The 14,684-nt window shown below is 42.3% G+C and overlaps 1 protein-coding gene across 4 annotated transcripts in view; it reads right to left on the reverse strand.

Moving 5' to 3' along the window:
* ntng1a (netrin g1a) overlaps positions 1-6,614 on the reverse strand; it is a 130,532-nt gene extending 123,918 nt beyond the window's left edge. For 3 of the 4 annotated variants that reach the window (XM_085467750.1, XM_085467747.1, XM_085467749.1), the window contains exon 1: positions 3,885-4,651. The gene's annotated coding sequence lies outside the window, so the exon portion shown is untranslated. Of the gene's footprint in view, positions 1-3,884; positions 4,652-6,436 lie in introns of those variants that run through there. The other variant, XM_085467748.1, reaches the window with a different exon arrangement.
* Positions 6,615-14,684: the final 8,070 nt, after the last annotated feature.

Raw genomic sequence — 14,684 nt, forward strand, 5'->3', positions numbered from 1 at the left:
TTTAGAGTAAAGACGAGGTATTTCCTCCACTGGCTGAGAGCAGACACCCCACAGAACCCACGAGCTCAAGGAGATTACAGTGAAGCCCGGAGAGAGCATCAAGCATCTGCTGCTATCTGCGAGACAAAGACTTCAGGCCATCATTTACTGCAAAAGTTTTCACCAAAATGTTATATGTGAGGATTTGCTTTGTCCAAATGAATCCCTGCGCTGTGTCTCCACTCAGTTGTTTCCATAATGACACAAACCCGATGAAATTAAACATATTTAAGGTGTTGGTGCTTTAATGCACAGTTACTATATGTCAACCTGAATGGGTTGAACACAGAGCCTAGAAAACAGATGCTTACTACTGGATTGTAAAGAAAAATTACTTCAAGACGTTAAAGCAGTGATTTTAAGGTGGGGCAGAGGAAATAAAAAGCAGCTTTAACTTCTATTAAAGGTCTTTACAGAAGTGTGAGTGTGATTAAAAAAAAATCTTAGAAACAAAAAGTGTTAGTCACTCCGGGGAAAATAGCAACGTATTCAAGAGCCTTGTTCAGGCAGTGTCATAAACCACATACAGTAGAGCAGTTCCTCACAGCCTGTCTGAAACATCAGGGGACTGTAGACATCAACCCGCCAGGCTGCAACCTGCAAGCTTTTATATTTAGACACATGAATCTTTCACAAGGCCCCGTAGAACTGGGATGGGGTTGTTCGGTTGGTGAGGTCACCACCCATCAAAAGCAGCCTTTTCACCCAACTGAACACCTCTCTCTGGGGCTGAGAAACAGCCCTCTGCGTCCTCTTCCATTTCATCCCAGAGGAGCACACGAGCACTGACTGTTTATCCTCATCACAAGGAAAAAGTTACGTGCATGTCCCCAGAGCTCCACTTCACTACTAGTGGGAGTAACTTGTAAACCATGCACATTGTCAAATAAACTAATGAAAGGACGACTCCTTATCAGTTTGTAGTTCTTCCTTTTTTCTCACTCTAGCCCTAAATGTGTACGTCTGAATCTAAATCCAGTGCTTTTGTCCCACTTTAATTCCCCATTCTTCCGCTTTCTAATTTCTGTTTATATTGAAAATTCATTTCTGTTGACCAGTGGTTTGTGTGGGTTCAGCATTTTCTCCTGCGATTGACTGCCAACATTCTCCACTGCTTCGGACAGCATTTCTTTTATTTTTTTTAGTCCGCCTGTGAACAAAAGAGGCCATTTTGTCACCCAACCAAAAAGAACTATCAGGTCATAATCGCATCCAAACCATCTACAATGGCCCACAGGGGGCAGTACTTACACACCTGCCACATTATAAAGCAATTTGATGAGTAATAATGTCCCAAAATGTAAAAAGTGTCCACTTTAGCTCTAAAGGGTGCACTCAGGACAAGGTGCGGTGGAAAAATTACGAGCTTACAGCTGATATTTGAGCTATTTTCCTGCCTTTCATTTTTAATTTCACACATTTTATGCACTTTCAAGGGCAATTTCTGACCCTGCTTCTGTCCTGTCGCTACCTGCTTTCATCTTTTCTGACTCCACCTGTTTCATATTCCCTACCAGTGCCTTACTATAAGAGAAACAAGAACGCAGGAGTGAGAAGGGGAGAAAGACAGGATGGCAGACAGTCGGAAACAGATGAAAGATAGATAAAGATAGAAGCTGGCTAGGCTTCAGGAAAGAAAAAACCCTCCTGCCTGCTCTCTGCGCGCCGCTCACCAGATTTCTCTGCCTGCTTTTTTTCAGAATCCCTAATCTTGCCTGTTAACAACCTGCCAATAGGGCCGCTGTCCTCATGAATAAACATACGGAGAGTGGAGCATGGCCCTGAAAACATGACAACCAGCGCTCATGTGAGCACGCCTATAATGCGAGTGAGCTTGCCTGCGACTCAGTCCATCACTTAGCACTTTTTTTCCACTTCTGAAAATGTCGCCACCTTCAATTGGCAGGCTTATGATCTTTTAATAATGATGACAGGTAGCAAATGGGTGGAGTGCTGAAAGCTATGAAGAGACTGTGTGGTGGAGATGAGTGGGCTGACTCACAAGAGCTCAGAGTTAAAGCTCCGCTGCGGGGTTAGACAAATAATTTGCCTGTTTTTGTTAACTGGGCTTGCACTGGCCCTTGTTTTCCTCTCCTGGTGTGATAAATGTCTGACGGAACCAGATGCAATAAAAGAACAGAGCCACGAGTTCTGTCAACCTGATGTTCATTCGTTAAGAATTTCAGTTGCTCTTCTCCGAGAAGCTTTCCCACCCTCAGGATAAAAAAAGTGAAAAATGGACAAGATAATAGGCAGTGAAAACTGGATAGTGCTGGCTATCAAAAAGCCATGCTGGAACTCTAAGGTAATCATTCCTTAAACAGGATGTGGCTGCAGTCTGTCTTTGAATCAAGCATCTACTGGAGCCAGACAGGTCAGGCCTCTGAAGGCGCACAAATCCCTGACGGCCAAAGAAGACGTGCTTCACTTGCCTCCACCAGCTGTATCCGCCACCGTCCTCCATCACTCCCTCTTTCCATCCACCCCCACCCCTTCCTCTGAGCTGCTCAAGCTGCCTTGTGTGCTCTGTGTGTGCGGGAGCAGCACTTTTGACAGGGTGACTGTGGCGATGCTGACCCAAGTCGAGCTGAACGCCCTCGGGCGTCAGTTACTCCAGCTGCACATATAGAGCAGCGCGTGGGGCACCCGATGAGACAGTGAGACAAGATCACTCCTACTTGCTCCCTCCCTCCCTCCTCCTTTTCTCTGCTTCCCCTCGCCACCGAGCATGCTTCTCTTTGCGACACAGGAACACCTTATGCATTATTAAAGACACTTTTCCTAAAAAGGCTGCTAGCACATTATTCTGCAACCACAGTGACATGTCTCGATGCTCAAAATGTCCACTTTAGCTCTGAAGAATGTGCTCACCCAGGTAGCTCTCTCAAGCTGACAGTATTGTGAAAAGGTTGGAATAGTCACACAGTTTAAAGCGACAGACGCTTGGAGCACACAAATGATGGCTCAGTGTTACCTACGAGTTTTTGATAGCATTAGATATAAATGACAAAGCACATAAAGCACAAAGTGACTTCAAATCTGATATCAGTCACTCATTTATGCCAAAAACAAGTGTAGCTGATGCTGTGTATGAAGTGTAAACTAAATCCAGAAACCCTCCAATGCACACTGTGATCCTCCAGTCAGAATTTGGATGGAGCCTGAACCAAAGAGCGCTCATGTTTAATGATAATGGTTAAAGGCATCTGCTTAAAACAGCAAGGGTTTTTTTTTAGACTAATTCAAGGTGAAGCCATTCTAGTCTTGAAGATTATAACTATTATTTAAAAAAAATAGCATAACTGTACTGCCACATACTGCTTTGTGACAGACCTGGTGTCACTCATTGGGCTAGGAAGCATCTTTAAATCACACCAGGAGCTACCAAATGTGCAAAAGTGACCAACACCTAAACCAAATATACCAAAAAAGCTTCTAAATGCAAGAGACAACACAAGGATGCATTAAAGGTGGAGTAACTGCTTGCAGCATGACACTAATATAATTATACATGGCAGTGAAGCAAGGACGTTGTAATAAGTTCCACAAGGGGGCGCCTCTAAAAAATGACCTGAGGAAATTGTGTCATGTTTTTGGATGAATTCAAGGGCACCTTATTTCTACATGTTAACACGTCTTCTTTGCTTTAAACTTTGTCAAGCTGTCCAGAAACCAAAGCCCAACAGCTGCCTGCCCCATCCTTAGCTGTTTATTGCTGGAGATAAATGCATATAAACCAGACTCACCAACTTCCAGCAATGTTAGAATTTATTAACCGGAGTGTAAAAATTATTCCTCAACGCACAAAAGAAAAAGTAAACTTCACAAGCAAATGGAAAACTCACATTTCTTTGAGTGCCTCTCTGGGAGTCCCGCTGCTCTTTAACGCCGCTCAACAAGTTCAGAGCAGCAGAATGAACATGAACGAAGAATGAAGCTCTTTAAGACGCGCTCCTTAACGGGAACGTGATGAGTACGCACGTCAGTCTCCGAGGAATCGCTGCGCGCACCATCTCTCGCTCTTGTTTCAATCAAGAGGAGGATTTTCCTGCCACTTCAAAACAAATGACTGATCACCGTCCTGAGGGCTCGGTCAGCACCGCGCCTGCTGGAAACGCGGGGGATCTCTGAGCAAGACTCCGGTGCCAAAGTGTCCATCATCCTCTTTTCTGGTGTCATTCCATCACGGTGTCAAACCTGAAGCACAATGATGTCCACGGAAAAGGGAACCCCCCACCCCATCCCATACACACAAACGCACACACACGCAGTACCGCGAAAGAAACTTTGACCTGCTGGCGCGCTTTCCTCCTCTCTGCGATCTGCTTCCTATATTTCCAAAGACTGCTGAGAGCGGATCTCTGCGCGGATCCCGTCCCCAGTCTCCCCTTTCTCTCCTTCTCCCTGGCTATGAATAGGGTTCAGCCACTCAACAGGGACATGAATCACAGACAATTAGTCTCGGCTGCTGAGAATATCCGCTCGCATCAACGCATCTTCTCCTGGCCGTTTCCCCAGCAAGGCGCAGCACCAACCGCACAGACGGAGATGACGGGGAAGATAATGCGTTCCGAGGCTCTATTAGATGAGACGCACACTCAGCGTGTTTCCCCCCCACACACACGCATACCTATGGTTTTTCTCCACACCCCTCCAGCCCTTCTCCACTTCGACATACTCCTCCACCCCCCACCCACACCCCTTCTTCACAGACATCAACACGCACAATCCTCTTTCGGGACCCGTTAGAAACTCAGAAGGGAGGGGGATTGTCTGTAGTTGAACCTTGTTTGGTTGAGTTCACACGAGTCGGCTGATCGAGTTAAATTATCCAACAAATGTGGGCGTGAATATAGTCTCAAAGGAATGATTGCATCCGGGCAAAATAGAGGGGGGGATCATACTCTTGGTGATTACTACTTAACAGCCATCCGAGCATGTGAGAGGAAAAAAATAGAAGAAAAAAACAATATTTGTGCTTTTGATTTCACATGCAAAGCCATTGTGAAGTGTGAACGTGTTGAAATGCCAGGATCTTATTTATAATTAGATTTATTAGCTATAGTTCTAGTAAAGCGAATTTAATGTGTGTTGTAACTATTCAAAATGGTGCGTAATTGCTCCAAAATCACTCTGACGCAAATAAAAACAGTGGTACCATACGTTCACTGGTCCCGCCTCGTTAAACGGGCTGTTTTAATTCCAAATACGTGTAAATTGGGACAGATTAGCATAATATAACCAAGACTGAAAAAAAAATGGAAATGAACAAATAAGGGCGAAGGCTCCACTGAAAGTGTCTATTTTAAAATTTTAAAACTCAGTTACTGTGGGTGAATACGTCCGTGGGATTACTTAGATATAAATAATACAAAAATCTGTTTATCAGAGTTTAACATTCGAAGTTTAACACCTGTGGGTGAAGAAGCAACGTTGTTTATATTAATTTAAGGATCTCATAACCTACTTTTAAAAAAAATTATAATAATAATAATTATTATTTAGTTAGCGCCCAGTGTGTTCTGTATTATCACCCCTTAACACAAGGAGCAAGAGAAGACGGGATGTTAAGGAGTCAGGTCATGACACTTGGCGCGCAGGTTAACCTCACAGTAGCTTGACAGCCTTACAGTTGAACGAGTGTCTACAGTCTATCTAGTCTCTAAAGGCCAAGACAGGCCCCTAGTCACCCCCTACCCGAAACCAACCTGTGTTAAGGCTGGTGATGTTCAAGGATGTGGTTAAAAGGAAAGAACAGACACACAGACTTCATAGAAAACGTTCGTTGGGCTTTTTTCTTCTTTTTTAAAATATCGATCAAAGAGCCTGAGAGAAAAAAAAAAGTATTTGATGACAAGTGTCTGCCAAGCGTTATTGTAATTTTTAGTTTGACTTTAAAGTGGGAATATCGGCACGCAGCAGTGCTGATTCGTTTCGAGTTAGACGTGGAAATGCTTCCTGCTTTGGTTCTGTGCACCTACAGCGCATCCACGTGTCCTTTAAACAACGTATACAAGTGATTTGGAGCAAGATTTTAAGATAAATCTTTCTGTTCAAAGAAAGTGTGAAACTGCACTTTCTTAGTAGGACAGCGGCATTCAGGCTACACCTGATCTCATACTGGATGTACCACAGAAAAGGTACCGCTTTTTATTAGAGCATCTCTCCGCACGGGAGAGTGTGGTGCCGAATGAAAGCACAGCAAAGAGAACCTGAAAGGTAAAAAAAAAAAAAAATAGCATGTGATCTCAAAATAGTCGCCTTACTTTCTCTTATCACGACGCACCTTTTGGTTGCCCACTTGGCGCGCGTCGTAGCGAAGCTTCAAAAGTTTATGCGCCCCTCCATCCAGCTGGACATCAATTAAAGAAATAAATCGGCTGCCTGAGCCTCTCACCTTGGGCTTCGGTGGTTCATTCCGTCGGTAGCAGCCGGTAATGTAGCCTGTTGCAGACAAATAAATCCGCTTTAAAACGGGACATCTTAGCACGGCGCGAGAACGGCACACTCCGCGACCCGCTTGTCTCTGCCGCTCCCGGGGAATGGAGAGGAGCTCCCTGCACCGACGCAACGTCACTTAGACCTGGACACACAGGTGGAGATTTTTCCAGGAGAAAATCCCACAAAGTAATTGTATCTTTAAATCGTTTGGTTATTAAAAAAAAGAAAAAGAAAGAAAGAAAGATTTAAAAAAAAAAAAAGGAGAGACACAGAGATACCTCGAGTGGCCCCTTAAAAAAAGAAAGAAAAAAAAAGAAGATCCTCGGAGACGGCAGAGTGGCCAGACCCACTGCTCTCAGACACAATGAGGTGGTGAGGCTTTGACAACTGGCTTTCACCTGAAGTTTAATTCTACTGAGTGCAACCATGAACAGAAATATACATATTCTTTAATTTTTGATTTTCTTTTTAATTTTTTTTTTTTTTTTTTACAATTATATGGCTTTAAGTAGGAAATGCACTGTCTAAATATGTGACAGCATTAAAACTTTGGAAACAGGAGCATCGCTACTGAGTGGGAAAAGAAAAAAGCTCTATGGAAAAACGGCTGGCAGTAATTCTGTTAGTCTTCATTTCGAGCAGCTGCTTCCAGAGAGGTGTTTTGTTTGCTTAAAGTCACGTTGTTAAAAGTCAAAGGTGTACCGTCTGAGTAGACAAACATGTAAAACTTATACTGCTATGCAAAGAGCTGGAACAATGGATTATATAAGCTGTGAATGACAACATATTGCAACACTAGAGGGGTTAAGCAAGTCAATCAACTGATAAATCAAACAGAAGCATGCCGTGAAACAACTCTTGCCTGATTTGTTTTTTTTACTTTTCAAATTGGAGAATATTGCATTATTTGCTCACTTGTCTTGCATCTTTAGCAGTTACAGCTGAGGGAGTGGGCTTCCAAGGCAGCATATGAGTCAGAAACAGAGTTTTCAAGGCTAGAAATCTCAACAATAAGCCAGTTGAGTCACTAAGTTGAGGAAGGAAATTTAGGGAATCTCATTTTAATCACTATTATTCAAGTTTTAATCACCTTTTAGTGATGACAGGGAGTCATAGCTTGCTATGTAAAGCATCTATGTGTCTCTTTGGAGGTGAGACAGTGAGTAAGTGTCAGGACCAACACAGGGCTCACGTCACCGGGTGGGATGCGTTTGGAAAAGACTGAATCAGGTCAGCCTCACCACTATTATGCACCTGCTCCATTCGGACTTTGTGTCAAACGTTTATCGTGCTCCTTTCAGTCGGGCACTAACCCTCCGCTCCAATCTGCTGCCTGCAGACCTCTGCTGCTTATCCAATCCTGCACGGTGTCCTAGACCCATAACCCAACTCACCCAAATTGAAATATCATATTAAGTTATAAAACAATACCTGAGAAGAATTACAGAAAAGCATAATCCAAAAAGTGCATGATTGAAAACGGATTAGTGGGGAACAAGAGGGGGAGGAGGATGTGGCCACACAGTTTGGTGGATTTGTACTTTGCTCACAGGCAAAGAGCTGCCTGCCTCGGGCTGATTGTGAATCAGGGCCATCCCGTTCAGATTTACGTGCCCCTGCGAGTGATTTGGGATTTACTTTCTTAACAGGCGCCATCCAGATCTGTCCTTGTTGTGCGGTGTGTGTCCGTCCATGAAGTCATGCCTCAGTGCCTACAGCTGGATGCTTTTCTGATAGGCAGTCGCTTTCTCTGCTGAGATTTGCAGCTCAGGGGCAGAATAAATACTGTTTCTCATTTAAATAAGTCTACGGTTTTATTACTGTTGAGGAAAAAAATATGTGGACGTGGAACAGCACAGTTATTTTGGGGTTTAGCAGTAGGCACATGGGTCAACGACCCCAGAAAAATGTGGCAGGGGATCAATCACATTACCGACTACAGAAGCAATAACCAGGCAACATCTAGGACTGATGCCTCACTGGCTGAGGATCTAAACCGTTTCTTCGCCCGCTTTGAGACGACCAAGCCCTCAGCTGCCACACCACTTCCACCCGCCCCCAGCACTGGCACACTAACACTTAGGGAGCACCAAGTGAGGTGTGTTCTAAGGTCAGTGAATCCCAGGAAGGCGGCAGGTCCTGATGGAATACATGGAAAGGTTCTCAGAGCATGTGCTGACGAACTGACCGGAGTCTTCACTAAAATCTTCAACCTTTCCTTGTCATCAAACACCCAAACGTCCCGCCCTGCCTCAAAACCTCCACCATCATCCCCATCGCCAAGAAGACAGCTGTGACCAGCCCAAATGACTACAGGCCTGTTGCACTTACGCCTGTAGTGATGAAGTGCTTTGAGAGACTGGTCTGTCAGCACATCAGGGCCGGTCTGCCTCCCACTCTGGACCCCCACCAATTTGCCTACAGGACAAATCGTTCCACCGAGGACGCTATCACCATAGCGCTCCACACTGCGCTGAGTCACCTGGAGCACCGAGGAAGCTATGTGAGAATGCTCTTTCTGGACTTCAGCTCAGCATTCAATCATATCATCCCGGAGATCCTGGTCCAGAAACTGTCTCACCTGGGACTCTCCACCCCCATCTGCCTCTGGATCAAGGACTTCCTGACAAATAGACCACAGTCTGTCAGACTCGGCCCCCACCGGTCCAGCACCATCACACTCAGCACCGGGTCTCCACAAGGATGTGTTTTGAGTCCCCTCCTGTTTACGCTCTACACATCCGACTGCTCCCCTACCCATCTCTCAAACACCATCATAAAGTTCGCGGATGACACCACAGTGGTTGGACTCATCTCAAGGGGGGATGAGTCGGACTACAGAGATGAGGTCAACAGACTGACTGAGTGGTGTTCAGTTAACAACCTCCAACTGAACACCACGAAAACTAAAGAACTTATCTTGGACTTCAGGAAGTGCAGAGCAGACCCGGCCCCACTTTACATTCACGGGAGCTGTGTGGAGAGGGTACACTCCATGAGGTTTCTGGGCGTGCAGATATCTGATGACCTCTCCTGGACTGCAAATACTACAGCGGTGGTTAAAAAGGCCCAGCAGCGTCTCCACTTTCTGAGAGTGCTCAGGAGGAACAACCTGGAGGAGAGGCTGCTGGTGACATTTTACAGAGCCACCATAGAGAGCATCCTAACGTACGGCATAACAACATGGTATGCAGGGTGCTCAGCTGCAGACAGGAAAGTACTGCAGAGGGTCATCAACACAGCCCAGAAGATCACTGGCTGCTCTCTGCCCAGCCTGGAGGTCACTGCAAACTCTCGGTACCTCAGCAGAGCTGGCAATATCATCAAGGACCACTCTCACCCCAGCAACCAACTGTTTGAACTATTACCGTCAGGCCGACGGTACAGGTCACATAAAACCAGGACAAACAGATTCAGGGATAGCTTCTTTCCCAGAGCTATCACCGTAGTAAATAAGCACAAAAACAATTGAACCTATTCCATACCGTCACTGTCATTATATTATGCTGCTATTCATACTGTCATTATATTAATGCTGCTATCCTGTATATATTGTACATACTATTGTTTGAGTACTTACGATTGTTTTTTTTTTTGTACTTTTTATATTTTACATTTATATTTATTATTGAAACTTGCACCAAGGGAGTGGCACTCCAATTTCGTTGTACTCTGTACAATGACAATAAAGGCTATTCTATTCTATTCTATTCTATTCTATTCTATTCTATTCTATTCTATTCAGTTCCTGTTGCTAATGATAATGATGACAAATGGTCTGGCCTGCTGGGCTCCAGAGAAATGAAGTCCACCACTCTGAGGGCTCTTGCACCAAATTAGCTTTCGTCAATACCATGCTCCCAATTTGTCCTCACAGGATATGCTGACAGAAATATTGGTTACAGTAACCGACTGTGGGAATCGAATCCCATTGGCTTATTCACGGTGTCATTAGCATATCAGGATGAATGAGCAGCTACAATAAGATATCGTGTGCCACCAGAATCCAGCTCTGAAATACACAGTCAGTGATTTTCCACTTTTTATAGGATTAAATGTAGGATCCACGCTGAACTATAAAGAGTGTTTTGATATGCATGTTAATCTGATCATTAAAAACATCAACAGGGAAAAATTACTTTCTTCCAACACTGACAATTATCTCGAATCAAACCAGATTACTTTACGCAGATTTACATTTTTCTATTTAAGTTTCAAAATGCATAATTCATACTTGTTGATCTCTCAGAGTCGCAGTGAAATGTTGAATATGGAGGTGAGCTATTGCCTAGCTTAAGATCCATCACATTTCGAATAGTATTTTATAAAGTGTGAACTGGTTTTACAGATTTCCATTGCGGGTTCTGGTGAAAAGCCTTTTTTATCAAAGTTATTCTGTACGGTTAGGTTAGGTTTCTTTCTTCAGCTGGATTGCTGTTAATACAGATGTCAAACAAAATATATTAATTTTCAGGGTAATAAGAGCATTGTAAACTGAGCTGAGTGGCTCAGATGTGAGGAACTGTACACTGTGTTCTTTCTACAGGCTGACAACTCAAGGACAAAGCCACCATATCACCATAATAACATGTAACATGAAAACCCGTTATATATAATGGGTTCATATATATATATATATATATATATATATATATATATATATATATATATATATATATATATATATATATATATATATATATATATATATATATATATATATATATATAGCCTACTATGCTCTCTTCTACCTCTATATATTTTAAACTTACAATCTAGCAGGGTAGTTTTGCATGATTCACTGTTCAAAAATGTAATAATGCATCATGTGTTGGACCTTAGTGGAACCTCAGTTTATTGCCTCTCCCTTTAAGGTTACAGCTCCAAATAGGTCCATTTTTGTGCGATTGGCTGCCCCTCACAAACAGCTGGTCCGAGGGCCTGCTGAGCTCGCAACCACAACTCTGTACCTGAGGACCATCGTAAAGGATATCCTCTCTGTATGACATCAGAAAGAGGCAAAGATAGAAAAAAACAACAACTTTAGAACTTGAATTTTTAAAGCAGTCTGAAGCCTGAGATTTTGGCACTGTTAGACAGTAGAAAGGCATAATAGTTCCACTTATACAAGATGGTATACTGCATGAGTGCTCTGCATCATGAATCAATTCATGACATGTCCTCAACGGTAGTGGCTACTGGAGTCTATTAAAAAGTATTACTAGTTTGAAGGTGTTTAAATCATCAAATATTTCCAGAATTCCCTTTTTGATGATGCACTATATATGTTTTTAACTAATATCATACATTTGTTGCACTAATTACAGAGTATAAGTCTAATTGTACGTCCTTTCCCCGTCTCTTTCTACCCTCACCCCCAAACTATAGAGACATTTGAAAACTGTATATTCATAGTCTGTAGGAACACAGTTGGCTTTGACATTAATACACTGAGGGTTTCTTTGCAAACTGTAGACACAGTCAGGAAAGATTCAATAAAGGACCATTTGCTGACATCAGTCAGAGTTTGTTAAAAGGCAGATAGAGGAAACACAATTTTCATCTAATTTTATGGAGAGATGAAATCAAAAATAGACTTGCAAGTTTCAGTGTCGGCGGCATCATAGCACGACACAGGACAGCTCTTTGGCATGAACTGGGAGAGTTTTGGCAACAGAGGAAAGAAGGAACTGAAGCTGCTGGAGAATGCCAAAAAGCTCAGACTGGGTGTTAGAACACGACCTGGGGCATAGAGGCCGGCCAAATCAGCTTTGGAAAAGCTACAAAACAAGAATGAGGATATCTTGCTTGAATCATACAGAAAGATTAGCCGTGATAAATTGTTGTTGATCACAGATGTTTTCTGTCCAACTTAAAGAGGCTCGAGCCAATCCAATTGCAGGGTTGGGAGAAAATCCCAAAATTTCTAATCTGTGTGCCAAACTATTAAATTTGGCTTCTAATAGAGCCAGTGAGTTAATAAAATATATTTCTGGTCTTTTTTGAATCCATATGTAAAAGGCTGTGAGCGTTCTTACAGTTTTGTGTTGGGACATTTTGTTTAAAGCAGTACATTTCAATATTATGACCTCACTGTTTGAACTCTGCACAGTGATTCAACATGGTTTAAGTCTTTTAGATTAAAATAAAGACAGAATTTTTATACTGTGAAATTTTATTATTACAAGAAATAAATCTGTACTAGATTCCTGCATTTTCATTTGCTCATCTTTACAGTGAATAACTGTATCCTGCATTTTAGTAGTACTGATGATTTTGCTACAAAAGTAAACATTTTCATTTCAACACAAATAATTTTGAATACACAGTAATATAACGCTATACGCTAATAACATCACATTTATAGTTAGATAAAATTAAATCTAAAGATGGCTTCATGTTGTGATTCCAGTTCAGCAAGTCCCACTCTGTCCTGTCTCCGTCTCACTCGCCAGACCTCCAGTGAACAATGAGTCTTGAAATCTGTTAGATTAAGCACATTGTCTATTGATTGGCTCCTAAATTGCTGTGCGATGCAACCCAAATAATCCCATTTCGAGTTTCAACACTTGTTTCTAATGGTTTCCAAATCATTTCAGGCAGGAATGGATCACAATTAGTTTAGCATTTAGCAGCCGAGAGTGGCCGTGCATGCAAGAGTGCGATTCTGGGCTTAACGGCGGCTGCCTGCGCTGCATTTGACATTTCTATTCTCTGGACACCCTCCTTTGTTCTGCCTCAGGGCTTTTTTTTCAGCTACCTGTGGAAGTCAAGAAGAGAGTGAGTCTCTGTGGGTGTGCATTAGGACAGGTGCAAAAGAAGAATTAAATTTGTGTGGAAAGTGTATGGACACAAATGTAGTTTTTGTGCTGCAAAACGACTCACAAAGACCCACCCAGCTCGCTACCTGTGGTAGAACACAGCCCGTCACAGTGGAAACCCCATCTGACATTTGACTACAATGACCTGATGTGGTCATAACTAAGCCCGCATTTTCTGAAACCAATTTAAGTATAAAATATTACATTTTATACTTAAAATTCTATAAATTAACAGAATCAGATTAGGCTGAATTTTAATTTAAAGAGACTATACAAGACAACAAAGTGTACAAACTTGAGATAGTATCCATCCATCCATCTTCTTGAACAATTCTTTTAAAAATTGCACCACTGCCCATCGCATTTCACCGTGTTTTGTTTCTGATTGCAAACAACCCTTTTGTGACCCTTTTATAGCAGTAATATAAAAGTTTGCCAGTAAAGCAAATGACTGATAAAAGAGCTTAACCAGGTTTGGCCCAGCTCCTATCCACAGACATCAATTTACAACTACAGTATAAAAACTATTTCTTTGCCTGGTTCTGCTTGTAAAGCACATTTGGCAGTAAATACAAATATTAATTCTAATTCTGGATATCTATTTATTAAAGTGCCGTTGCACACTTCATCTTTAGACTTTAACTGACACAGCTTGTTTTTATAAAGCTCGTACATCTAACTGACCATAAGCTCAGTATGTTACCTTAGTTACATTTCAAGCTGCTCATATCAGTAACTGGATATTATAAATGATGTTTCTGCATCTGCTTCTCCTTTTGTAAAACACACTAAGCAGTCGATTGGAGAAATGATTGAATGTCAGTAAGTTGTCAGACAGAAGATTTTTCCATTGTTATAAAACTGCATATAAGTTTGGCCCAAAATGGGTTGCAAAGAAGAACTGCATATAGCAATATATACAAGATATTAAAATATAAATACAAAAGGACAGCAGGTATTTAGCTACAGCGATTCGGCCTTTTCACTTCTTTTTGAATTGATACACAATGGGATTGATTTGCAGACACTACAGCTCATGATTAATTTTACATACGCTCATTAGACAATGGGTAATGTTTGTATTGATGATGCAGAAACACATGAATGCCAGGTGATAATAGGGCCTGAAAGAACAATCATCAGTGAACACTGTCAGGAATCTGTATTTAACTGTTGCATCAGAGAGGCTGCATGCTCTTACTCCACAAGCTTTGGCTTTAAGTCTTTACAAAAGGTTTAATCAACACATTGTCTCTGATTCAAAGCACCTACAGAAACAGCAGCTCGCCTTTCCAATAATGAGTAGGTGTCATTCCTGCTCCTTGGGCACAGAACCTCTGCCTGTGTCCACTGGTGTCTGGCATGGAGCAGTCTGCATTCATT

The sequence above is a fragment of the Copadichromis virginalis genome, linkage group LG9, assembly GCF_057382275.1.
Source record: "Copadichromis virginalis isolate Kocher_CV1m ecotype Utaka linkage group LG9, C_Virginalis_male_GT1.1, whole genome shotgun sequence".
Lineage (NCBI taxonomy): Eukaryota > Metazoa > Chordata > Actinopteri > Cichliformes > Cichlidae > Copadichromis > Copadichromis virginalis.